The sequence below is a fragment of the Durio zibethinus genome, chromosome 1 (assembly GCF_047325235.1).
Source record: "Durio zibethinus cultivar Kanyao isolate XHJ-2024 chromosome 1, ASM4732523v1, whole genome shotgun sequence".
NCBI classification, from domain to species: Eukaryota; Viridiplantae; Streptophyta; class Magnoliopsida; order Malvales; family Malvaceae; genus Durio; species Durio zibethinus.
This window is the reverse complement of record NC_143162.1, coordinates 29,861,279-29,886,678: the sequence shown is the minus strand read 5'-3', so window position 1 is coordinate 29,886,678 and position 25,400 is coordinate 29,861,279. Positions and strand designations below refer to the sequence as shown.

The window sequence follows — 25,400 nt, the reverse complement described above, 5'->3', positions numbered from 1 at the left end:
GATATCTCATTCAGATTTTCTAATGATGTGGGATTCTTTACTCACATGTGAACCATATCCCAACAATCTCCCCATTCACTTGTAAGTTCTGATCAATTCTCACATTGGCTCTTTCATGCAAGTAAGTCCTATCAATACCTCCTTTAAACCAGGTAACTTATATCTCTAGTGTGCTTTTGGGTTAGGCCACAACATTTAACCTTTTACTCACATATGAATCATATCCCAATAATCTCTCCCATTCACTTGTAAGTTTTGATCAATTCTCACCTTGGCTCCTTCATGTGAGTCTCACCTTGGCTCCCTCATGTGAGTCTCACCTTGGCTCCCCCCATGTGAGTAAGTCCTATCAACACCTTTTCTGAACCAAGCAACCGTACATCTCTAGTGTGTTTTTGGGTCAGGCCACAACATTCAACCTTGCCACCTAGACAACCTTACATCTTTAATGTGCTTTTAAGCTAGGCCACAGCATTCAACTTTGTCACCTAGGCAACCTTACATCTCTAATGGGCTTTTGAGCCAGGCCACAGCACTCAACCTTGCCACCTAGGTTATCTTAGTGCTCTTTCAAGCTTGCACTCCAAGTTGACTCAACATATTGCCCACTTGGGTGTTCCACTTTTACATATTATCATAGACTCGCTGTATACAAGTTGAACCTTTTAATATCAGTGTTCAAGCACATGAAGTTGATGGATGCAGCCAACCTTCGATCTGTCAATAATCTCCCCCTAGCAATACCACTGAGACTTAAACCCATCGTAACCTCAGCTCTGATACCACTTGTTGGGAAGATAAACCACACTTGGAGACTATGAGAGCACACTAGAGAGCCTAAACATACATGTTGGACATCACTTGAGTCCAAAAGCTTAAGCTATTAGGTTTTTAGGTCCTTCATGCATATATAAGATATCTCATTCAGATTTTCTAATGATGTGGGATTCTTTACTCACATATGAATCATATCCCAATAATCTTTTCCATTCACTTGTGAGTTCTGATCAGTTCCCACGTTGGCTCCCCGTGCAAGTAAGTCTTATCAATATCTTTTTTAAGCCAGGCAACCTTACATCTCTAGTACGCTTTTGAGCCAGGCCACAGCACTCAACCTTACCACCTAGGTTATCTTAGTGCTCCCTCAAGCTTGCATTCCAGATTAACTCAACACATCATCCATTTGGGTGTTCCATTTTTATCATTTTTACATATTATCATAGACTCATTGCATCCAAGTCGAACCTTTTAATATTGGCGTTCAAGCACATGGAGTTGATGGACACGACCAACCTTCGATTTACCAACAATCTCTCCCTTAACAACACCACTAGGACTCGAACCTATCATAACCATGGCTTTGATACCACTTATTGGGGAGATAAACCACACTTGGAGCCCATAAGAGCACATCAGAGAGCATATACATACATGTTGAACATCACTTGAGCCTAAGAGCTTAAGCTATTAGGTTCTTCGTTCCTTCATACATATATAAGACATCTCATTCAGATTTTCTAATAATGTGGGATTCTTTACTCACTTGTGAACCATATCCCAACAATCTCTCCCATTCACTTGTGAGTTCTAATCAATTCCCACCTTGGCTCCCCCGTGTGAGTAAGTTCTATCAACACCTCATTTGAGCAAGACAACCTTATATCTCTAGTGCATTTTTGGGCTAGGTCACAGCACTCAACCTTGCCACCTAGGTTGTCTCAATGCTCCCTTAAGCTTGCACTCCAGATTGATTCAACATATTGCCTATTTGGGTGTTTCATTTTTGTATATTATTATAAACTCACTGCATCCAAGTTAAACTTTTTAATATTGTTCAAGTACATAGAGTTGATAGACGTGATCAACCTCTGATCTGTTAATAATCTCCACCTAGCAACACTACTGGGACTTGAACTCATCATAACCTTGACTCTGATACCACTTGTTAGAGAGATAAATCACACTTAGAACCCATAAGAGCACACAAGAAAGCTTATACATACATGTTAGATACCACTTGAGCCCAAAAGGTTAAGCTATTAGGTTCTTAGGTCATTCATGTATATATAGGATATCTCATTCAAAGTTTCTAATAATATGGGATTCTTTATTCACATGTAAATTATATCCCTACAGTAATCACCTTCTGTTTATTCGAGAAGTCCCTATCTGATAAAAATTCATTTGCAAATTTTCCTTCCAAGCCTTCAATGCCTCTTATGTCTTTTTTACTTTTCCCTTCTTGTTCTTTCTTTTGGAAACCTTCTCCAGATGGTCCTCCTCCACCTCTTTTAAGAATTTAACCATTCTACCTAGTTTATCATTTTTTTTCAACAGTTTAGGCCATTGCATTAATTAGCCCGCCAAGCCCTCCTTAAAATTCCCATGATGGACCTCAGCCATTCTTAGAAACCCCACTTTGCTTCTTATCTTTCTCAGCTCCCTTATCCTTGGGCCCACGACCATCATCCCTCACAAACCTTCCACCTCTTCCAAGTCCTTCTGCAAGATCTGGCCCACAATATTCCTTCCCCCATCCCCCTCGCAACATTTCAGTTTTCAACTGTCCCATTTGAAAATCTTTCTGACCCGTCTCTTGTCCCTCTTTAATGCCCTCCAATCCGTTGCCTACTTCTCTCTCATCTATGTTCGTGCAACTATCCTTGGACTCTAGAACAACTTCTTGCATATCATCATTAGTAAGATCCCTGTAGTTATTTTCTGCTGGGATTCCATAACCTTGTAGGTTTGATAGCAAGAATGGAATAACGAAATTACATCTAAGCCTACTTCAGATACTTTAACAAGATGACTTCTATCACCACACTCCAGGCTAATGATTTCTTCAATCCTCTGTAATTGGTTTGTCATGATAAGCATTGCACCTCTACTGAAATCATTGAGCTTTAATGTCTTCCCATCCATAAAAACCAATTCCCCTCATATGTTGGCAATGTTCATGAACATATTGTAGTTCCATGCATGCAACGGAACACCAAAGCACGTAATCCACGTAGTCCTATACTTGAGCTTGATTCCTTCCGACCATACTTCTACGTCGACAAACCATTCCTTCAGCCATGCCATCCAATTTCCTTCATTATTGCCATTGTTTCTATTTCATCAAATATTATTAAGAACCGTCTGCCCAATATTTTCTTGACATAGATATCAAATACTCCTTGCATTTGAAAGTTTTCTTGCAATCATTTTGCTTCATAGTAGCCGCGTGCAATGCCTATGACACTGCTCTCCAAGTTATGTAATGCTTCATAAAAAACGCCTGCTTTATAAGGCTTTCTTTGGTTTTCAATATTTTCCCTCATCCCACTCAGATCCGGCTTATCACTGTTCACCATTTCCTCCTTACTCATCAATGCTTGCATGTATGTTCTACCTTGTCTTTCACGACTTTCGACGATCAGACTATGCAACTTCATAACACTTCCTCCACTATTCCTCCATTGATTTTCCTTACCTTTTCCCCTTATGGTTCCTTCCTTACTGCCTTGTACCCTTCTCCAATAAGAAGATCTGTTTTGAAACCTTGCATGATTCACACCAATTCTATAGTCCATTAGCCACGAACCGTTCAACTTTTCCACTGCTCTTTACGCATCACTGAATTTTGCAAACCTCACGAAACCGTACTTTTTCCCCCGCTTACTCCTCTTCTTGGGTATGAAAACATCCACCACCCTACCGTGGATTTCAAAATCCTTTGAAGCCATATCCAATAGAATCTCGGTAGGATATTGTTAATGAAAACAGAGAACGCCTTTACTGCCATCTTCGGCATGTTATTGGAGCTGTCACTTAAAGTTATAGGTTTGAAGAAAATTATTCACGTATGCCTTATTTGGAGATATTGTAGTCTGTTCATGTAAAGCGTCTAACTTCTTTTTTTTGTTTTTTTCAAAGTTCCCCATATCTCATGCCAGAAACAAGTTCACAGCCATTGGTTGTGACACATACGGTTATGTTCGAGGTTCCTTGGGACAGACCTATTCAACCGGATGTTTAACATTTTGTCATGAAATTACCGAAGTGATAAATGGATCTTGCTCTGGCATTGGCTACTGCCAGAAGGCTATCACAAAAGGAGTGAGGAATTATCATGTAACTTTTGCTACTGCTCGCAACCATTCCTATGTATTGGGCTTCAATCCTTGCCGCTACGAATTTGTTGTAGATGATGTAGCCTATAGCTTCTCTGTTTCAGATCTTTACGTAAAAAATTTCAGTGACCCGCAAATTCCCAATTTTTCTTGATTGGACAATCGGGAATCAAACTTGCACAGAAGCTAAAACAGATCCAGAAAATTATGCTTGCAAGGAAAACAGCTATTGTATAAATCCAGAAAATGGCCCTGGATATCTGTGTAAATGTGTTGATGGTTTCCAGGGTAACCCTTATCTCTCCCATGGTTGCCGAGGTAAAGTTATCAAATTCTCCATTTTGGATTCAATCGATGAATTTATGTTATTTCCTTGGTCTGTTAGATGTTGATAATTGTACTTTCGTTTCCAATTTTTCTTTAAATGTGTGAAATTTTCCAGATATTAATGAGTGCGACACACTAAAGTCTTGCAATGGAACATGTAACAATGTACCTGGAAGTTATAGTTGTTCATACCCTGAGGGGTTTGAGGGCCATGGTTGGAAAAATGGAAATGGCTGCAGTCCTAAAGTTACCCCCCACCGTCAAAGTTTTACGATTCTTGTTGTTGCTCTAGGTTGGTACAGAAAAACACCGGTACAATTTTAATTTCCTTTTATTTGGTATAAATACTCATTAGTATATACTTTGTACGACAAAATTAATTAGATGAGATAAAACTAACCAAAGTTTAAACAAAGTTAGTTGAACTGACAAATTTTTTATATTCTAGAAAATCTACACAGGTATCTAAAAACACTCAAATATACTACTGATTACTTTTTTGAAAATTTGACAACTTTTATATTAAATTTATTATTGATTAGAATTCAATTCTTTGTAATATAAATTTATTGTTGATTAAATTTTATTAATGGAAAATTTTTATTCATTTTTTAAAATGTAATAACACTCACACACACTCTCAAAGTTTAATCAATAATAAATCATGTTTTGTTTTTGGGCATATTATATATATATATATATATATACTAGTTTTTTTTCACGTGCATAGCACGTAATTATTAACCAAATTATAATTTTAACATAATAAAATAATTTTATTACTTTTATAGTAATAAAATTGAAATAACTATCATCATACTAAATTAAATTGAAAAATAAATTTAAGTTTGAAAAAAAATAAATATAACAAAAAATTTTAATTAAAATTTCAATAAAAAATAAATATTTAATCTTTCTTTATTTTGACTTTTTTTTAAGTCTTTGTTTTTTGATCATCATTTTCATTCATTGTTTATATATTTTTCTTTCTTTTTAAATTTTTTCAGAAGATTATCTTCTACCACAATTGAATCTGATTTTATACTTTCCTTTCTTATCTATTTTATGCTTTTTCTCAAGCGTTTTTTTTAAACTTTTTTTGTAGTGGATTTTTATTTTCAATTTTATAAAATTTTGAGGCAATCGATTATTGTTGAACTCATTTAAACTGTTGCTTTTTATCTATTTGCTATTTAAATTTTAAATTCTTTATTTTGATTTGAAATATTTTGTTATAAAGTTTTTGTTGCTTGAAATAAAGTAAATATATGATGTTTTCTTTTTCATGATCACTTACCTCTAATTTTGATATGTACTTAATTATGTCATATAAATCATTCAGTAGTTTAATTTTATGGTAAAAAATTGCATACTTACATGAATTTTACTAATTAAAAAATATTACATAATCATATTCTAAAAAAAAGGGATTTGAAGCAATCAAGAATTATTAATATCTCGATGTAATCATCAATGATGTTTATTTATGTATTTACAAGGGATATTGACTAAAACTACTTTTAATATCGAATATTGGTTTCTTAAAAAATCACAAATATGTATAACTTACTAAAATATGTTATAATAAAAGTTTAAATAACACATTTTACTTAAAGATATATCTTATCATAATCAAATGGTATTTTTATGTTGTTCTTTAACTATTAAAATACTCTTCTCAATTAATTTAGTTCAATATTATTATTGTTTGTTAAATAACAAAATATAAGAATTCTAAAATTAATAAGATATGACCTATTTTAGATAAATATCAAAAGATATTATTATATTTTGAATGTAAACTATGTTTTAAATCTAGACTTTAAAATTGATAATGAATACATTTTTAATATTTAAACTCTTTTTTAATTAAAATAGAGTAATTTCTTTATTTGACGAATACTTAATCATATATTTAGTATAAGTCATACAAAAAATTCATCATTTAACCGATATTATTATAAAATTATAATTTATAGAATTCATACTATTATTAGTATTATTAAATCATGTATTTTAATTTAAAATATTATGTACTTGAGAAAATAACTTATACTTAATTTTTCTATGGTGTTTTCAAATAAGTTTAGACTCATTATTTCTTTCTTTCATTTTAAAAATATCTTTAAAGACAATAATTTTTTATATAATTGCTATTAGTGTTATAAAGGATACCACATAACACAACAATTTATTTTTAGTAAAGATATAGCATTACTCTAGTTACTATTAATTTATTATCAAGTAGACAATCAATGACATACAAATTTAGATAAAGTCATTCCAAATTTTCACTTCAAAAATTGATTTTTTTTTCAATAAAATTATGTTGTTATAGTAATTGGTATATGAATATCGTTTTAATCATTTATATATGTGAACAGTATCCACAAATATTTGTAATTCAATACCTTGGTATTAAATGCCAATAAATATAAATTTTTAAATGAATCAAATATGTTACATATATTAAAAAAATATAGCTCCATATTAATATTCAACCAAAAAAAAAATTAATAAGTTAGAAATGATTTACTATGATATATTATCAATGATTTACTACTAAATTATATCACTAATTTACTATTAAAATATGAATAGTTTATTATTAAGTTATCCATACTTTACTACTAAGCTAAAATTGATTTATTATAAATTATCATTAATTTATTGTTATCACTGATTTACAACGTAGTTATAACTAATTTATCATTAAGTTATCAATAAATTACGACTAAGTTAACAGTGATATATTATTATAACTAATTTATTATTATATTATTAATGATTTATTATTAAATTATTAATGATTTACTATTAAGTTATGAATAATTTACTACTAAGTTATTGATAATTTATTATAAAGTTATAACTAATTTTCTATGAAGTTATAAATGATTTACTATACAATTATCAATGATTAACTAATTTATTACTAAACTATCATTGATATACAACTAAATTATAAATGATTTATTAGTATGTTACTAGTGATTTACTACTAAATTCAATAATTTACTACTATATTATTATGCATTTACTAATTAACATTGATCAATTACTAACTTTTTAATAATTAGCTATTAAGTTATTAATTATTTACTACTAAGTTATCAATTGAATTACTACTAAGTTATTTATGCTTTACTATTAATTTATCAATAAATTACAATATATGAGATAATTTTCTTTTTATATAATAACATCATTGTTTCATTCAAATTTAGAATTTTTTTTACTAATTTTTTTAATGAATAAGTTCATGATAGGTTTATTCTAGTTCCTAATGATGAAAGTTATAGCTTTGCTCTTTCCAGTAACCAAGGTTCAATCATTGGTAACTTCAAGTATAGAAAAATATTATCACTAATTAACAAATAAATTATCAATTACATATTACTATCTTAGCACTAATTACTTCTAAATTATCATTAATTTATCACTAAGTTATAAATGATTTACTATTAACTTATAAATGATTTACTACTAAATTATTGATAATTTACTATTAAGTTATAGATAATTTATTATAAAGTTATTACTAATTTACTATAATTTATTATAAAATTATTACTAATTTACTATAAAGTTATTGATGATTTACTAAAAAGCTGTTAATAATTAACTAATTTACAACTAAATCATTATTAATTTATACTAAATTATCACTAATTTATAGCTAAGTTATCAATAATTTACTATAACATTATTAGTGATTTACTACTAAATTATCAATAATTTACTATAAAATTATCAATGATTTACTATATACTATTATGCATTTGCTACCATGTTATCATTGATTTACTATTGAGTTTTAGTGATTAACTACTAAATTATCATTTATTTATTTTTAAGTTATTTATGATTTACTGCTAAGTTTATAATTTAATTACTATTAAATTAAAACAGATTTACTATTAAGTTATCTATAATTTATTTCTAAATTTTCATTGATTTACTATTAAATTATCAATGATTAACTATTAAGTTATCATTTATTTTTTATTAAATTATGATTGATTTACTACTATGCTATTATGCATTTACAATTATGTTATAATTGATTTACTATTAAGTTATTTTGCATTTACTATTATATTATTATTGATTTACTATTAAGTTATCAATTATTTACTATTAAATTATTATTGATATATTATTAAGTTATCATTAATTTACTATACAGAATTATCACTAATTAACTATTAATTTATCGATGATTATTATTAAGTTATATTACTACTAAGTTCTAAATTTTCAATTATTAATTACTACTAAGTTCTAAATTTTTTACTACTAAATTATCATTAATTTATTATTAAGTTCTTTATGATTTACCGTTAAATTTACCAATTAATTACTATTCTCTCTATTTGTCCCAGTTAAATTGCCATAGTTGACTTTTTTTTTGTTAAAATTTTTTAATTTTGACATCTATTATTTTAAATATTTTAATAAATCAAATTTTATAAAACATATATTTAGAAACCACTTTATTTAAAGTTTTTAAAATATATTTTTTATATTTTTATCAATAATAAATATAAAATAATAAGTTATTAAAGTTAAAAAAATTGACCAACAAAAATAAAAATGTGACAATTTTAGTGAGATGGAGGAAGTATTAAACTGAATCTTATTTACTATTAAATTATTATTAATTTACTATTAAGTTATTATTACTTTACTATTAAGTTATCACTTATTTTTATTAAATTATCCTTAATTTATTACTATTTTATTATATATTTACAATTATGTATAAATAATTTACCATTAAGTTATTTGTTATTTACTACTATAGTATTATGTATTTATTATTATGTTATCATTGGCATACAATTATCTTATCAATTATTTATTACTAAATTATTATTTATTTATTATTAAGTTATTCATAATTTAATATAGAGTTATCATTGATTAAATATAGGATAGATTAGGATCTATTATGATATATAAATTGAATTGATGAAATAAAAAAAACAAAAAAAAAGTCTTTCCTTTTCTATCTCTACCTATTTTTTTGTCGTACTACATTTATAATTTATACATCTCCATTTATACATGAAAAATACATCAAAACAAAAAATGTAAAAAAACCATTTTATCTACCTAATAAAAAACAAACTTGAATTTTTTTCTATTAATTGGTAATTGGTTAAGCTTGAAGAGAGAGTATTCCCAATTTTCATTTTCAATCAAATTCGAATGAGACTTGTAGTTAATCTATTAAAGGATACATAATTTTGAAAAAAAAAATAATTTTTTCCATTAGTAACTCGATGATATCATTTGATTACTTCTAACTTCGAATTTTGAATATTTTTGAAATATTTGAGAAAGATTAAAAGATTAAGAATAGTGTCTAAATTATCACTAATTTACAATAAAATTATTAATAATTTGCTACTATATTACTCTCTCCGTCTTTATTTATTTGTCTTGTATTAACTTTTACGAAATTAAAATAAAAGTTTTCACTTTAATTTATTTTATATTAAAATTAATTTTTTTTATAAAATTAAAGTTTTATGATTTTTAATGTTAAAAAGTAAAAAACAATTATAAAAAATAATTTAAAATATAAAAAAGTAAGAGTTTTAGATGTTTAAAACAAAAAATAAACAAAATTTTAGGACATCCCAAAAAAAAAAAAGATGGACAAAAAAATAAGATAGAGGGAATATTATACATTTACTACAGGTTATAATTTATTTACACTAAATCCTCTATAATTAATTTAATTATATAAAACATATTAATAGGTAAAATGTGTTATAAACACTAAAATATTCATATATAGAAAAACTATTTTAAATCTTCCAGCCGTATTGTTTATGTTAAGTGGGACATGAATTACTTAACTAAGATATTTTAATATAAAAATAAATAAAAAGTAGACAACATTTTAATTTGCTAAAAAATATTAAATAAAAATAAGTAGAGATAATTTAATAAATTATCACATTTTATATATAATATAGATATATATATATATATATATTAAACATCTTCTTAATTATAAAATTTCCTATTTAAAGTAAGTTATAAAATCTAAAATATGCAAATATTTGTTAGTATTCTAAATTTTTAGCTAAAATTTAAATAACTACATATAGTAAAGTTGGCTAAATTCCAAATGGAGCACTTTTTACAAATTAATTAAAAAAAATCAGAGTTCACGTTATCATCTATAATCTAATGCTTTTTTTTTCATTTTCATATATATTATGACATATTGACCTATTGAGTAACAAAAAGACTAATTTAGTAATCTTAGGATCTATATGAAATATTAATTGATTCATTTATCTTATTATATATATATATAATTTAATTTTATCAATTGAGTTAATTTTTTATCTTAATTATAAGATTATATAAAAATATATTTAATTTTGCATCAACATACTTCAAATTTTTTATCATGCAATTAATGAGTTCAATTATAAGTCTTCCTTTCTTTATGAATTGAAGAATTAGTTAAACATGCATGATTGGCATGTAGTGTATTATTAATAGTAGTCTACCCAATTAAAAAAAATCACTTTTAATATTGTTAGGAGTTTACTTTTTTTTATGTATATATCATAGATGATATATGTATTTATATATAATAAACACACTCATAAAAGTACAAATAATTATTAAATAGATACTTTCTTAATAAGAATATAAATCAATAATCATATACTTTAAGTGCATAAACAAATAAAATGAAATGAACTATAACATTTGTTGTTTCAAAGAATATAATAATTGATTAGAGAACTAACAAAGCTTTGATCATTCAACAAAATGCTTACAATTAATCAATATTTTTTACTATCAAAACATAAAAATATGTTAGAGTATTCTTAATTGAAAAAAATAAATTTATATTTTTCAAGGAAAAATCATAAAATATATTATTAATATAAATTTTAAATTTCATAAATGAAGTTAACAACATGACATATACCTTTTAGGCGAGTATATTAAAAAAATTAATTAAAAAAAGTGAGTGATGTGTTAATTTCTTAACCCACTTGAGAAGATAAAAAAAATTCAACTAACAATATATCAAATAATTTATTTTCTTCAAGATTAATGTTTCTTAGCAATATTGACTTTGGTTTTATAAAAATATCTTAAGTACTAAATATTTGACATCAACTATAAAAAAAATAAGGATAGACCAAAATTAACTTGGGTGTAGTATAGAATCAATCTATAGAAGATAAAATAAAAACTAAGTTTAGTAACAATTTAAGGGTACATGAGATTATGTTCATAAAATAAGCATTCATTTAAGTATTATAATGTTAAGGCGTGATTGCATAGAGTAATTAGAAATATTATAATCAATCATTGCAATCATTAAACATAAAAATTTATATTTATCATAAAAATAAAAATAATCAAACATATAAATTTACCATAATACACGTATTACTCTTTTTGAATAGTTTTTTTATAATTTAATTTATAATTTTGTATAAACTTTAATTTCAATTAATCTAAAATAAATAAACAAAAAATACAAATATATTTAAGGACTCATGATATGTGTCATTAAAGAAGATTAAGAGTAAATTAGATTATATCTTGAAAATGAAAAATTATATGCTTTACTTAAGATAAAGTTAAATGTTTTGAGGTATACACATTATGATATAATAATTTAGACTAAAACAATTAGTAATTGAGAAACAGGAAAAAACATATATCTCTGTTTTGTTCAATATCATGGATTCATAGTATGTTACAGCCCATAGGATGATAATGTGTTTTACAATTAATTTGATTGAATTATTACTTATGAAATTTAACAAAAGAATTTTAAAAATAAATATAAGAGTAAATTTGAGTTAATTTTGAACAATAGGCCCACCATATCCCACAAATAAATTTTTATTATAGTTTAATTTAATATAAATTTTATTTGTAAATTTTTAATTGATTTAAATTTAAATAACTAACAAATAAAAGCTATATTTTTAATGACAAATAATCTTTATTAAATAAATAAAAAATGCTAGAAATTGAAATATAAATTTGTTATTTTTTAAATTTTATAAAGATATTTATGTTATTCATTTTTAACACTTTTAGATTTAAATTTAAAACTAGCTAATAAAAGCTATATATTTAATGACAAATAATCATTATTAAATAATTAAAAAATGCTAGAAATTTAAAAGTAAATTTGTTATTTCTTAAAATTGATAAGGGTATTTATGTCGTTCACTATTAATACTTTTAGAGTTCACACTTTTATATATAGATGATATATATATATATATATACATATTCATTTTACATTCATGATATTTTTTCAACTCTTTGTAATTAAGTCATAGCACATCAATATATATTATGAAACAAGAATACTCCCTCCGTCCTTATGAAATTTTCGCTTATTGATTTTTTATGATAAAAATTTTTTAACTTTGATGACTTTTTATTTTATATTTATAATTGATAAAACTATAAAAATGTTTATAAAAACTTTAAATAAAATATTTTCTAATATATATATTGTAAAACTAATTAATTAAAATATTTAAAATATTTAAAATAATATAGGTGAACGTTAAAAAATGTTCATCAAAACAAAGTCAACACGTGAGAATTTTAAATTACTCCATTTGTCTCATTAATAATGTCCTATATTGATTTTAAGGATAAAACTTTTTCTACAGTGATGATTTCATTTTATTTTAAAATATATTGCAAATTTTAATATGAGAAAAATACTTTTAACAATCTTGAATGAGGAAGTTTTGAAATATAATTTTATAAAGAATTAATTCAATAGAATATTTAAAATATCAATGATCGAAGTGGATAAAATTTGACTCTAGAAAAATAAAACTAGATAAAACCTATGGTATGAGAAAGTATAAATTTTCTTCTTATGCTTTTTGTCAAGTCAATTATAACAAAGAATTCAAAAATTAAGGATGGAATATTAATGATAGATTTGAGGATACGATAGTAAAACTGCTGGTACTCATATAGACAAGGCGAAAAACAATATCACATGCTAGCAAATTAAGTTTTTGAATATCATAAAGTTGTTAGCCTACTGGCGCATTGCAAAGCCTCATTAAATCTTTTGTTGATGACATTATTTTTGTCAATAGATTTTGTTAGCTTAAAGACTTGAAATAAACCAAGAGGGGGGTGAATTGGTTTTAATAAAATTTTCAAAGATAATATTCAATAACCACAAATTATTAAAATAGATAAGCACAATAGATGAATATAAACAAGAGATAGAGTTAGAGAATTTAACACCAAGATTTATAGAGGTTCAATCCTTTCTTAGGCACCTATGTCATCTCCCTTAGCCTCTCTTGCTAAAGAGTTCAATCCACTATTTGATGAAGATTACAACCAAGCTTTCACAAAGCTTTACAAACTCAACAACATACACTCTTAAGGGTTATCCTTCCCGTTAAGCTTACACACTCACAATACAAAAAATTTAGAAGTGTTTGGCAAACTTTAAAAACCTTACAAAGGCTAGGTGTTTGCTAAGTTGAAGTACACAAATGTATAGATAAGAAATTAGAGAAAAACTAATATGAATTCTGCATTTTTTCTCTTTTTACAGCTTTGAATGCTTGGGCAGATTGGTAGGTGAATAGCAATAAGTTTCTTTAGCTCTTGTTGCTCTTGGTCTGTAGTAAAATGCTTGATTTATAGTTAAGAAGAAGTTGAGAGCCTTTAGATTGCATTTAATGCTTTAAACCTGTAGAAATTTTGGACAGAAAATAGCCGTTGGGAGTTTCAGGCCTTCAGGGGATCGATCCCCTTCCTTAGGGGATCAATCCCCTTCCTAAGGGAATCGATTGGTTCATGTTAGAGAAAGCCCGATTTTATGCCTATTTAACCTTACCCGATCGATCCCTTGCTTAAGGGGATCGATCTGTTCTTTTAGGTGATCGATCCTTTATGTGGGGGGATCGATCCTTTTTCTAGGTTTCCACACTTGGGGGACATTCTGTTTGAACAACCAATTGATCCCTTTAAGAGGGGATCGATCCCTTGCCTTAGGTGATCGATCCTCTATGTGTGGGGATCGATCCCTTTTTTGAAAAACTGCACGAAAAAAACATTCTGTATGAAAAAGTGATCGATCCCTTAAATGAGGGGATCGATTCGTTCTGCTAACCAATCGATCCCTACAAGGAGGGGATCAATTGGTTTTTACCAAATCTTGAAAACTTTCGGTTCTGGTTGAAAATAAGATCAATCTTTTTTGCTAGGGGATCGATCTGGTAATGAAGGGGATCGATCCCTTCCTTGAAGGGATCAATCCTTTCTATCAAAACTTACATAAATCATGTTTTGTTTTGAGATTTTGAGTTGTTTTGGTTCTTAAATAAATTTTGGCAAGATAGAAGGGTGGAAAAATGTTCAATTTAAGCTTAGACAAGATTGAAACAAGTTTGGCAAATTTTTATTTTGTCAAATCAAAATTCTTAATCAATTCAAGGCCAACAATCTCCCCATTTTTAACATGGCAAAACCAAATGAAAATTTTGCATGAAAAATATTTTTCCTTTTGAAAAGAAGCTCCATTTAAACTTATGAAAGGCAAACTCCCCCTGAATTTAGGCATAAGATTTAAGGCAACTAGACAAAAGTAATATCACCATAACTATCAATATATCCATCAATATCAAAGCATCATTATCAATATCAAAACATTATCAGACATATATCATCAAATTTTCATACCAAGATTTCTCTTTTTTTTGTCATAGCAAAAATAGTGAGGCAAATCAAAATGATGGAATAAGCAATTCAAGGCCACCCAAGATCACTCCAAACATGAAACCACACAAAAATGCCACAAGCCATAAAGTCACAAGCCACAAGAAAATAAAAGATAAGTTGCATTAATATAAAAATCAAAGTCTACAAGCCATGATGTAAAGTTATATTTACAAAAAATATAGAAAAACATAAAAAATAGCAGTAAGAAGGCTTTATTGAGATGGAGGTGGATAATGAGGAGATGAAGGTGAAAGAGGAGAGTAATGTGAAAACTGTCCCATGTGCTGAGGTGTAGACCTCATATGCTCAATATCAGCTCGAAGATGCCAGACTTGTGCCACAAGTTCATTTTGAGTTTCCTCTATAGACTCCAATCTAGTGCTCATAGTGCCAACCACCAAGTGTAGGCTGTTCATCTAAAGCAAAAGCATCTCTAGGGCACCTTGAGTGTCAAAAGATATGCTAGGGGGTTCTCCTTGAGGTGTAGGCATGTCTACATGGTCTTGCTCCTCCTCTTCCTCTTGTGCAACACCAATATCCCCCTTTTTAACCCATTGGCCATCTGAAGTTTCAACATACCCCATACTATACAATGTGGGAGGCCCAAGAATACTAAATGGGGTCATTGATGTGCATCTCTCTGTCGTCTCTAGTGTTTACTTCCAAACGTCTCAAGAGATTACTTATAGCATACCCATATACTAGAGTAACATTTCAATTCTGGACAATTCTCATCATGTCACTAAAAATGAAGTGGACCAAATTTGGTTTCTATTCATGCTTGATCTTGTACATCCACCAATAATCTTGTTTCCTAATGGTGGAGTATTGGGTCCCAAAAAGGGCTAACAAATGGGTTATAGTAAGGTGTAGCAATCGATCATGCATGGGTAATCTAGAGGCTTGTATGGGAGCAATTTGTAAATTATGATTCCTAAAGATATCTTGGGCTAGTTGCACCATATCACATCTAGGATTTGTCTCCCCTTCATCAGCTAACGTAAAGGCCTCAGCTAGTACTTGTTTTGTAACTAAGATTTCCTTCTCTATTACGTATGTTCTGAACCTATCAAGGTAATGCCTATTTGTTCCTTCAATTTGAACACAGCTAGCATTACTATAGAATACTCTTACTAGATTCTCGAATAAGCGACTCTCTATACACAAGTAAAGCATCTATCCAAAAGACTTAAAAGTATACAAATAGGGAAACTTTATTGATTGAAGGAAGTCTAGTGAGATTACCCTTTTGGGCTTTACTTCTCGGTGAGCAAAGTGTGTCTTATACCGCTCCATAGCATCGGGATTATTGAAATTTTGGTTGAAAGAAGGGTTCATAGTAGAGCTTGAAGCCTCTCTTGAAGGGTTTCATCGTCCAGCTGTGACTTTGGTTCTAGGTGCCATGGGAGATGAGTTTGATAAGTAAGAAATAGTGGGTAACAAGTTTACAAGAGAAATTTGTAAGAGAAAGAGTCAATTTTTAGTAGAAATATGTAGGGTGTAGAGAGAAAAAGTCGAGGAAGAAGATGAATAGGAGAGGAAAGATGAAAAGATCGACCAAATAGGTGAGGATCCGAATTTATCACGTCTAAAATTCATGAACCGATCGATAGGTTGAAGTGGGGGGTCGATCAATTTTGGGCTTTTGCATGGAATCGATCGATTGGGTTTGAAGGGGATCGATCGATTTTATGCCTTTCCAAGTCATTTTGGCTACTAGTTGAATACCTGATTGATCCTGTCAAAGAGGGGATTGATCGGTTCTTCCTGAGTTTAACGAAATTGGCTACTACCTTCACACCTAATCGATCTTATCCCAAGGGGGATCGATCGGTTCTTTTTGGGTTCAACGAAATTGGCTACTGCCTTTACACTTGATCGATCCTGTCTAAAGGGGATCGATCGGTTACCTATGTTTTCCCTTTACTTTGGCTACGGGGTGAAGAACCAATCGATCCATTCCAAAGGGGATCGATTGGTTTTTGCTATAACATGTTGAAAACCATGCAATATGATCATTCAAACAAGCATTTTACAATCATGCACAAACCAAAGAAAAATTCAAAAATTTTTTGAAAAATATACATTTAATCAATCAAAAGTGCACCATACATCATAACATCAAGAATTTCATCTCAATAAGTATTCATCATGCCAAGTTCACCTGTAATTGCATAAAATCTATCATTATCAAGAGGTTTTGTAAAGATATCAGCTAGTTGATGCAAGGTGTCAACATATTCAAGTACAATGTCACCCTTTTAAACATGATCTCTAATAAAATGATGCCTAATTTCAATATGTTTGGTTCTAGAGTGTTGAATTGGATTTTTAGTGAGGTTGATGGCACTAGTATTATCACATTTAATGGGAATATGATCCATGGTTATTCTAAAATCCTTCAATTGTTGCTTAATCCATAAAACTTGGACACAACAACTTTCAGTCCTACATATTTAGCTTCGGTTGTAGATTGAGCAACACTATTTTGTTTATTGGAAAACCATGATACGAGCATATTTCCAAAAATTGACAAGTACCAGAAGTGCTTTTTCTATCAATTTTTCACCCATAAAAATCCACATCGGAATAGGCATGTAAAGCAAAAGAAGAGCCTTTTGGATACCATAATCCTAAATTTGGGGTGTCCTTAAGGTATCTAAAAATCCTTTTGACAGCAAACAAATGTGTTTCTCTAGGAGATGATTGAAATCTAGCACATAGACATACACTAAACATAATATCAGGTCTACTAACAGTAAGATATAGTAATGAACCAATCATAGACCTATATAGTTTAGAGTCAACACATTTACCTCCTTCATCCTTGTCAAGCTTTGTTGCAGTACTCATTGGTGTCAAGCAAGGCTTTGATTCTCTCAATTCAAATCTTATGAGCAAATCCTTGATGTATTTGGCTTGATTAATGAAGGTGTCATCTTTTGTTTGCTTTACTTGTAGTCCCAAGAAGAATGTGAGTTCTCCCATCATGCTCATTTCAAATTCACCTTGCATAATCTTAGCAAATTCTTGATAAAGAATTTCATTAGTAGCACCAAATATAATATCATCAACATAAATTTGCACTATGAGAATGTCCTTACCTTTTGTTTTAATAAAAAGTGTAGTGTCAACCTTCCCTTTATTAAAACCATTTTCAATCAAAAAAATTGACAATCTTTCATACCAAGCTCTAGGAGCTTGTTTTAAACCACATAATGCTTCTGTCAATTTATAAACATGATTTGAAAATTTTGGATTTTCAAAATCGGGAGGTTGCTCTACATACACTTTTTCATTTATAAAACCATTAAGAAATGCACTCTTGACATCCATTTGAAAAAGCTTAAAATTTTTAAAACATGCAAATGCAAGTAACATCTTTATGACTTCTAACCTTGCTACTGGGGCATAAGTTTCATCATAATCTATTCTTTCCTCTTGCCTATACCCTTAAGCTACCAATCTAACTTTGTTTCTAATGATATTTCCATTCTCATCCATTTTATTCCTAAAGACCTATTTGGTGCCTATAGTGGGATGGTCACTAGGCCTAGGTACAAGATTCCATACATGGCTTCTTTCAAATTGGTTTAATTCTTCTTGCATGGCCAAAATTCAATGATCATCTTCTAATGCTTTATTTATATTTTTGGGTTCAATATGGGATAGAAAAGCAACATAATTATACACATTAAAAGAAGATCTAGTTCTTACCCCTTGAGTTGGATTACCAATGATTTCACTATCTTTGATGTACCTTCTTTCACTAAGATGATTTGGCTCTCTCTCTCTATGTGTTGTGGCTCCTTTAAAAACTTATTTTCTTCCTTTTGATTTTTTTCCTCAATGTCATGAAGTGCATCATTGATCCATTCTTAAAGTATACCTACATCATCATTAAGAACCATCTTTCTTGGAGATGGGTTAAATTCATCAAAAATAACATGTATAGACTCTTCCACCACTAATGTTCTTTTATTGAAAACTCTATAAGCTTTTGAATTCAAAGAATATCCTAGGAAAATTCTTTCATCACTTTTTGCATCAAATTTACCAAGATCATCTTTTTCATTGTTCAAAATAAAACATTTACAACCAAAAGGATGAAAATAACTTATGTTAGGCTTTTTTCCTTTAAAAAGTTCATAGGGGGTTTTCTTCAAAATTGGCCTAATCATAGCTCTATTTATAATATAGCAAGAAGTATTTATGGCTTTCGTCCAAAAATATCTAGGTAGATTGTTTTCACAAAGCATAGTTCTAGCCATTTCTTCTAAAGTTCTATTTCTCCTTTCTACTACCCCATTTTGTTGAGGAGTTTTAAGAGCAAAAAAATTATGGCTAATACCATTTTCACTACAAAATATATTAAAGCCTAGGTTTTCAAATTCCTTTCCATGATCACTTCTAATACTAGTAATTGAATAACATTTTTCATTTTGTATTTGTTTGTTAAAAATGAAGAATTTTTCCAAAGCCTCATTCTTTGAATGCAAAAAGAGAACCCATGTGAATCTAGTGAACTCATCAACAATAACAAACCCATATTGTTTTTCACCAAGACTCATTATTCTAGTAAGGCCAAAAAGATTAATATGCAATAGTTGAAGAAGTCTAGTAGTTGAAATGCAATTCTTAGATTTGAAAGATATTCTTCTATGTTTTTCTTGAGCACATACATCATAAACCTTGTCATTTTCATATTTCAACTTTGGCAAACTAACAACCAAATTATTTTGAAAAAGTTTTGAAATTACATGCATACTTGCATGTCCAAGCCTTCTATGCCAAATCCAACTCTCCTTTTCTTTTTTAGCCATAAAATAAACATTTTTAGAGGATAGGTCATCTAGATGCACTACATAAATGTTTCCTTGACGGTGTCCAACAAAAACAAGCTTGTTAGTTTTGATATCAATTACTTGACAGCACATGGATTCAAACACAACCCTAAACCCTTTATCACATAATTGACTAATGCTAAGTAAATTATGTTTGAGACCTTTCACAAGTGAAACATTTTCAATAAAAGTAGAGGAGTTGTTACCAATGGAGCCAGTCCATTCAATTTGGCCTTTTAAGTTGTCACCAAATGTAACATCTCTTCCACTTTTCACTTTCAAGTCCTTAAAGAGAGTTTTTTCTGTCATGTGTTTTGAGCATCCACTATCAAGGTACCATTGATTGTTCTTGCTGGAATTTGCTTTGTAGCAATGCTCATTCACCTATAAAAACACAATTAAAATTTTGTTTTCGGTACCCAAATTTTTTTAGGTCCTTGAGAGTTAGTACTAACAATTTTTGTGCCTTTTGGAATCCACTTCATTTTAGTAACCTCATCTTGAGATGTGCTAACTCCTTTTGGAATCCACACTCTCTTAATGAGCTTACCTCTATAAGTGACTTTCTTCAAGGAACAATATTGTATGGAATAACCCAATTTATGATAATGTGCACACATGCTAGATGAATCATTTGGCTTAACAAGGAAATTCTTCAAGTGAGTCTTTTTGTTGTCACCATTATAACCTAGTCCATCTTTATCAAAGAAAGCCCTTTGTATTTCTAGCATGTTATTGAGCTTTTGATAACCCATATAAAATCTAGAAAATGAATTATGTAGATTTTCATTTTTCTTAGTCAAGTCATTGACATTTACCTTCAAGAGTTCAATTTCCTTTTCTAAGTCTTCTTTTACTTTAGTCAATGACTCATTTTCTAGTTTTAATTTACTGATCATTTTCCTATAATTCTATAACTAATTCATCATAGGCATCTTGTAGTTCATTAAATGAGTATGAATTTGAATCATATGGATTGAAGGTTACCTTGGGCTCATCAAGAGCCATGAGACATAGGTTGGCTACTTCCCCCTCATTTGATTCATCATCGAAGAAGTCGCTTTCACTTTATGTTGTTACCATAGCTTTCTTTTTTGGCTTGGTCGTGTTCTGCTTTTTCCATAAAGGATAATCACGTTTAATATGACTCGATTTGTTACATTCATAGCAAATAATTTAATCCCTTTCTCTTCTACTTGATTCCCCTTTAGTCATCTCCCTTTGTGGTCTTCTCCTACTTGGAAACTTGTTCATTCTCATGAATTTCTTGAATTGCTTTGCAAACATGGCCATCTCTTCATCTTCATCATCCTCCTCTTGAGCAAAATTTTCTTCATCCTTTTGAAAGGTAGATTTGAGAGTAATGCCACCTTTCTTGATTGGTTCTTATCCCTTTTTTATCTTCATTTCATAAGTGAGGAGAGAGCCCATTAGTTTATCCAAAAAAAGTGTATGAGGATCTTTGGACTCTTCAATAGCTGTCACTTTGGCTTCCTAACTCTTTGGTAGACTATTGAGAATTTTCTTTACCATCTTCACATTTGAATATGCCTTCCTAAGAGCCTTTCAACCATTAATGATGTCGGTGAAATGGTTTAACATCTCACTAATGGTTTCATCAGGTTTCATCTTGAACAGCTCATAATCGTGAGTAAGCATGCCTATTTTTATCTCCTTCACTTGGTTTGTACCTTTATGGGTGACAGCCAGCTTATCCCAATTTTTTTTTGTATTTTCACACAAGGAGACTCTATTATACTTACTTAGTCCCAATGCATAAAAGAGTGTGTGCATTACTTTTGCATTAAGTTGAGCCATCTTCATGTCATTGACATTTCATTCACTCTCTAGCTTTATCACCTCCTTACCATCCACCATCTTCATTGAATTTTGAAAACTATTTACAATGACCCTCTAGACTTCATAATCATTTGCTTGAATGAACAGCCTCATCCTAGTCTTCCAATAAGAGTAGTTGTCACCAGCAAAGAGAAGGGGTCTAACAATTGAATGCCCTTCACTTTCAAGAGATGTTGTAACTGTTTCATTTGCCATGAGACATACCTCTTGTTGGCAGGTATAGTTGTTGTAGCTTGAGGATGGTTTTTTCACATTGATTACCATATTTCTTTGAGCCATTTTCAGGATCACTCTTAAGCTATTAAACCTACAAAAAAAAGTACTAGCTCCGATACCAATTGTTAGCTGAAAAACTTGGAATAAACCAAGAAGAAGGTGAATTGGTTTTAATAAAATTTTCAAAGATAATATTCAATAACCATAAACTATTAAAATAGATAAGCACAATAGATGAATATAAACAAGAGATAGAGTTAGAGAATTTAACACCAAGATTTATAGAGGTTCGATCCTTTCTTAGGCACCTACATTCTCTCCCTTAGCTTCTCTTACTAAGGAGTTCAATCCACTATTTGATGAAGATTACAACTAAGTTTTCATAAAGCTTTACAAACTTAACAACATACACTCTTAAGGGTTATCCTCCCCCTTAAGCTTACACACTCACAATACAAAAAATTTAGAAGTGTTTGACAAACTTTAAGAACCTCACAAAGCTAGGTGTTTGCTAAGTTAAAGTACATAAATGTATAGATAAAAAAGAGAGAAAAACTTATATGAATTCTACACTTTTTCTCTTTTTACAGCTTTAAATGCTTGAGCAGATTGGTAGGTGAATAGCAATAAGTTTCTTTAGCTCTTGTTGCTCTTGGTCTACAGTGAAATGCTTGATTTATAGTTAGGAAGAAGTTAAGAGCTATTGGATTGCATTTAATGCTTCAAACCTACAGAAATTTTGGACAAAAAATAACCGTTGGAAGTTTCAAGCCTTCAGGTGATTGATCCCTTCCTTAAGGGATCGATTGGTTCATGTTTGAGAAAGCCCAATTTTATGCCTATTTTGCCTTATCAGATCGATCCCTTGCTTGAAGAGATTGATCTGTTCTTTTAGGTGATCGATCCCTTATATGGGGGGATCGATCCCTTTTCTGGGTTTCCACACTTGGGGGACATTTTGTTTGAACAATCGATCAATCCCTTTAAGAGGGGATTGATCTCTTGCCTTAGATGATCGATCCTCTATGTGAGGGGATCGATCCCTTTTTCTGAAAAATTGCACGAAGAAAGCATTCTATATAAAAAAGTGATCGATACCTTAAATGAGGGGATCGATCCGTTCTGCTAACCAATTGATCCCTACAGGAAGGGGATAGATCGGTTTTACCAAATCTTGAGAACTTTTTGTTCTGGTTGAAAATAATATCGATCCTTTTTGCTAAGGGATCGATTTGGTAATGGAGGGGATCGATCCCTTCCCTTAGTGGATCGATCCCTTCTATCAAAACTTGCATAAATCATGATTTGTTCCAAGATTTTGAGTTGTTTTGGTTCTCAAATAAATTTTGGCAAGATAGAAGGGTGGAAAAATGTTCAATTTAAGCTTAGACAAGATTGAAACAAGTTTGGAAAATTTTTATTTTGTCAAATCAAAATTCTTAATCAATTCAAGGCCAACAGTTTTTTTTATGAGATTTGTCCATAAGTTAACTATTTTTTTATAAAAGTTCCTTTAATGGTGTTTTGACTAATCTTCTTCATAGTAGTCCTAATCATGTAGTTTCATGACTAATCTTCTTCATAGATGAATTGTTGCTAGATTTTATGAATTTAAAAAAAAATTAAAGGAAAATGTAACGGGTGGTACACATAGCAAGAGTTATGCGCCACTAAATTTTGTTTCAAATTGTAGCTTAAAATTAATGAAAAAATTAACTATGTTAAAAGTTAATCAATTTGTTAACTTTCATCTTGATCGCAGCTATTTGCTTACGTGTAGGGCTCTTGTTTCTACTTAATGGGGTTTGGTGGCTTTATAGGAAACTAAAGAGAAGAAAGAACATTAAACTCAAGGAAAAATTCTTCAATAGAAATGGTGGGTTATTCTTTTAGAAAAGGTTGTCTTCAGAGGAAGGTGCTATGAAAAAACCTAAACTCTTTACTTCGAAAGATTTAGAAACAGCTACTGATCAATTTAATGACAACAGAATCCTGGGTTGTGGCAACCAAGGTACTGTTTACAAAGGAATGTTGTAGGATGGGAAAATTGTAGCTGTAAAAAAGTCCCAGATAGTAAATGAAGGTATCTGGAACAATTTATCAATGAGATTGTTATTCTTTCCCAAATTGATCGCAGAAAGTGTTGTCAAATTGTTAGGCTATTACTTAGAGAGTGAAGTGCTTCTTCTTGTTTACGAATTCATTCCAAATGGAACCCTTTCCCATCTCATCCGTGACCAAAATGAAGAATATCCAAGGTCGTGGGATATGCGATTAATCATAGCAACAGAAGTTGTAAGTGCAATTTCTTACTTACATTCATCTGCATCTGTCCCCATTTATCACAGAGATATCAAGTCTAATAACATACTACTAGAAGAAAAGTTTGAAGCATGGGTATCAGATTTTGGAACATCTAGTCAATCGGTATTGATCAAACTCACTTGATTACTCAAGTGCAAGGGGAGGGACTTTTGGGTACATAGACCCTGAATACTTCCAGTCAAGTCAATTCACTAAAAAAAGTGATGTTTATAGTTTTGGAATTGTCCTTTTCGAGCTCTTAATAGGACAAAAGCCAATCTTAACAGTTAGATTGCAAGAAAAGAGAGGCATTGTCTCATATTTTATCTCTTTGATGGACGAAAATGTTTTACTTGATGTTAGAAAATTTGAGAAAATAGAATCAATAAGAAAGAAGAAATATGACTTTGAGGTTTAAAAAATCATCTTAAAATAAATTATGTCTATAAGATATAATAAAAATCATTTGAAATATTATTACGATTTTTGTCTGACAATGTCCTAGTATTGCTAGGAGCAACTGAACCAATTTTTTTTTCATCTCCTCTCTTTGTATTTCCTTTAGTATGGATGTCAAACTTTGAAGAGAAGTAACCATCCTTGGTAGCATCCAATGATTCAAACGTATCAGCTGCTATTTCGACTCTTTGACTGGTTACTCTATTAGATTTGAAAATCACTTTAAAATTATTAAAAAATAAGAAAGATTTATTCCTTAACCCTTTAACATGTGGATGTGCTTGACAAAAGTTAAAGCAAATACGAATCAAATAAAAATAATAGGAAAAAAAACATAAATAAGTAAGGTAATTGATTGTGTAATCTTAAAAATTACTGAACGCACTCATCAAAAATATTTTTTCTCAGCCGTGATACATTTTTCTTGATCATTTTACCCAAATTCACTAGAATTTTTCATATCACAAATTGATATTGTCTCTTAAGGTAGCTTAAC

General features: G+C 29.6%; 1 pseudogene; it reads left to right on the top strand.

Moving 5' to 3' along the window:
* Positions 1-24,863, top strand: part of LOC149520527 (wall-associated receptor kinase 2-like) — a 31,157-nt pseudogene extending 6,294 nt beyond the window's left edge.
* Positions 24,864-25,400: the final 537 nt, after the last annotated feature.